This window comes from Castanea sativa, chromosome 9 (assembly GCF_040712315.1).
Source record: "Castanea sativa cultivar Marrone di Chiusa Pesio chromosome 9, ASM4071231v1".
NCBI lineage: Eukaryota > Viridiplantae > Streptophyta > Magnoliopsida > Fagales > Fagaceae > Castanea > Castanea sativa.
Window position 1 is genome coordinate 39,583,404 of NC_134021.1, and position 3,967 is coordinate 39,587,370.

Sequence of the window (3,967 nt, forward strand, 5' to 3'; positions counted from 1 at the left end):
AGAAACTATCATACAAACACCAAGAAATCAAATTGATTACACCACAACAAATCAAATATATAGAAAAACCTTCTAATGTTAAAAAAAACAAAAAATAAAACATCTACATGAATTAATATAAGAAAAAAATACACTTTTCTTCCCTAATCTTTCACCTAATTTACAATGCAACCTTGAATTTTTGAAATGCACAACTGACCTCCCAACAAAAGTAAAGTTAAAATATTGAAATAAAATTTAGAAAGTACATTTTATATTTTAGCCTATTTTTTATTATGCCCCTTTATCTCCTAGTGGCCTTATACCTTTGTTTTCATGCCAGACTATTTGCAGTTGTGCCTTGTATTTTTGTTGTCTCATCTGCTGAAATGCCCTGAAAATGCCCCCAATGCATCACTTGGTTTTGAACTTGCAAATCTTGGAAGTGATCTTCTTGTCCTTGACTTCTCCCACACTTGTATTTAGCAATTTGATATCACAAAAAATTACTTTATATATTTTACTACCTGTCTTTACAAAATAGCAATATAGTGTTAGCGGTGCTAAAAATAGCAACATGGTGTAAATGTTATTTCTTTTTTCTTTTTTTCCCAAACTAAACCCACATCATTTTTTTTGTAAGTCTTAACATAAAGGGCCTTGATTAAATAAAAAGGCCCAGTATCTTGTGGAGCCTAACAGGCCCGCTCTGTCCCCTAATAATACTCTCGATTACTCCATTCCTCTGAAGAAGAAAAAAATCCCCTTTCCGCAACAATTCACGACACAATTGACAAAGAGGAAAGCAGAGGCAGCTGGGTCTCCTCCGCCACGAAAGCCCGAGATTGATGGCTTCCTCACCGACGCCCGGTACAAGGTCCGCTTTTCTAAACACCGCTACTCAGTGCTCAGGCTTTAAGTTATTCGTACAATGCGTTGAGCTATCACTATTAGGTTTTGTTTCTTCTTTCAATTACCTTATCATACCATACTCTTCTTTGTGCTTTTGTGTTTTGTGCCAGGAGATAGGCTGTTCACAAATCCAGTCCTAAATGTTGATTATCGATTTTGTCAAGTCTGTTGGTTCCTTGTATACATTAAAAGCTCATCTACCCAAATATTACCATACAATTTTGTTTTTCAAGAACATTTTTAGGATTTCTTATTCTCTAGATACACTGATGCTCAATAAATGTTTCCAGATGACTGTGTCAGTATTAATTCAACCATATGCGTTGAAGCAGTCCTACTTAGTCTAGCATCTCTTATTGTTGCAGAGTTGTATGGATTCGATTAGTACATTTATAAAGAAAACATTTTTGTTTTTTTGGGTTATTAAATAATGTGCAAATAAGAGGTCTGGTTTAGTGCAACCATCACAAGGTGCCGGGTTAATTGTTCCCCATTGCCTAGTGTGGTGTCTTTGGTGGTGGGAAAGAAATAGCAGGTGTTTTGAAGATAACGAGAGAGTTATACCAGATCTCAAGTTATTTTTCTTTAGAACTTTATTGGATTGGTTGGTTGCTATGCGAAACCAATCTATCTCTTCTTTTCTTGATTTCCTTGATTCTAGTAATTTTTGTACTGTTGACCCCTTGGCCCTTGTACTCTCCCGCACTCCCGGTGTACTTCTGTGTTCTTTTTTTTATATCAATAAAATTTATTACTTATCAAAAACAATTTAGGGGTAAGGGTGCCTACCAGTCATCTCTCTTAGACCAGTCAATGTGAGAGCTTATGAACTTTAAATCATGTGCAGAGAAATAATATAGATAGAACTTTAAAATAATGCTTAATTTGAAAAGATCATTTGGATTGAATCAAAACTTACTATTCCAACCAATTAAAAGGAACACAGTAGTTCTAATTTTAATTGGTTTTGAAGTGGTCTGTATCGGTGTAACTGTTTTCTTTTTTGTGGGAATGTAAGAACACCTGCTCTTAGTTCTTTCTTGATCTAATTTTTCAAAATTTTACAAAATATCATTGAAAGTTTGAAACAAAGCTCTCAGCCAACATTTTTAACAGCACTAAGAGAGTATGTCTTCTAAAGTTAAAACTATTGTTTCTTGCACAGCTTAATTTTATGTTCAAATTTACAATGGCGAAGAGGACTATAACATTTAAAAAACAAAGAAATGTATTGCAAGCAAACATCAAGGCTTGGAAAAGTAATATTTGATGGAGGTATAATCTTATCCTTCTACTCTCCAAGCACCCGGATAAGTATATGAGAAGAAATGTCAAAGTATTGAAAATTGACAATGTTAAATATAAACTACTCACATAAGATCAAGATTTTTATTTTTATAATTTTAAATTTATAGAATTACTAAAAAGAATAAGTTGATGAAGGCCTTGTAGATGTGAGGACAACACCAGTTACATCACACTTTATTATTATCTCATTTACATTTTTGTTTATTGAACTTTGAATATCAGTCATTCAAAGATTTTAAAAACACAACTGTTAAATGATGTTTTTCTTTGTGTGGAAACAGATTTCTATCTACCATAGCAATGGTTCGAAAACAAAACTCAAACTAAAATTTTTTTGAAACTAGAAAATTTTGAAACAATTGATCACAACTAAAAATATCAACTTGTCCAGCTTGTACTATTTAAATAATCATCAACATATGTATTTGATAAATCTCATTGTTTTTCTTTTAATCTAGTACATGAGTCACTTCATTTTTTCTTTCATCAGCAATTAGCCTTACTAAGGAAACATAGCTAATAGATCTCGCAATTGTCATAGAACATTCAAAACATACATAAACATCAGATTATAAGGTCACTTGCTTTGACATCATAATTATTTCAAAAGTGTTGATACAAAGACTGATTGGGCGCTAATTACCTCCATTTTCACCACTTGTCTCTGTTGAGTTGGCAGCTGGCATTGAAGAACTATTGAATGGTCTGGAAGCTTCTTGATGCAGTGATTGGAAGCTATCTTGGAACCAGACGCACAATTTTTTGAATGCATTTGAAGTAGCTTCACTGAATGACTGGAGAATTTGTGAGTCATAAAGTAATAGCAGAGATGTAAATACCCATAAAACGAGGATGAGCAATCCTAGAACGAGGATGAGCAATCCAAAGGGAGGTACAATAATCCGTAGCAGCAAGCCACAAGCTAAAGCTCCAAAAATGAGACACACATGCCTAAGAATAGGGAGGTATCTTGTGTTGGGAGTCAGTTGGCTTGTCACTGCCAATGCTGTAGCGTAAACAAATATGGCTATGACAAAAGCCAACATGGTTGCACCATGCGTTTGAAATGGGTCGCCAGAGCTTTGACCCCTGACTTGGAGGAGGGTAAGCAGCAATAATATGAGAAAGCCAACAGCAGTATGGATTGCAATGGAGGAATGGGGTACTAGTTGACTGCCACAAATAGAAGAACATGGAATTGCCTCAGATTAGATGCAATATTTGTGACTATACATGCAGTTGAAGAGTTAGCACGAGGAAATTAAGCAAATATCCATGACATTCCATTTGTCAACAAGAATTTCTGCTTTTAATGAGATTAATGCACTTACAAAATTTACAGTTGTATAAGTTAATTTATTTGTTGAGTCTTTCAATATTGTATCAAAGACTTCGAATCAAATCTTCCGATCACTAATGTAAACCTCTTCTTTTGTTCCTATGCTTACATCTAATATTCTTCTAGAACAATATGAAGAGAAGTTATCTGATTTTATTTTGCTGGCTCTTACCGAATAGTTGTTGTAAAAAATTTTAAAAAAAAATCCCCTTCATTTCTTTCACTCCTCTGTCTGCCATTGTCTCACTCTCCTAGGGTGTTTGCTTCGCTCAGTTTTCTTCTTCTATTAAAACTAGGACATAGTTTAGTTATAAAATTAATTGTAGCCTAAGACTATAAACCTTATTCAGTATCATTAACAATACTACATATTTCGAAAATCTAACAATTGGATTGCATGTTCTTTACGCTCTTAATACACATGTGAAA

At 33.9% G+C, this 3,967-nt stretch overlaps 1 long non-coding RNA gene across 1 annotated transcript; it reads left to right on the forward strand.

The window, feature by feature from the left end:
• The first annotated feature begins 732 nt into the window (after window positions 1-732).
• Window positions 733-3,646, forward strand: LOC142609818 (uncharacterized). The gene is made up of 2 exons (XR_012839693.1): window positions 733-856; window positions 2,879-3,646. It is a non-coding gene; the product is annotated as an uncharacterized LOC142609818 (long non-coding RNA).
• The last annotated feature ends 321 nt before the right edge of the window (window positions 3,647-3,967 follow it).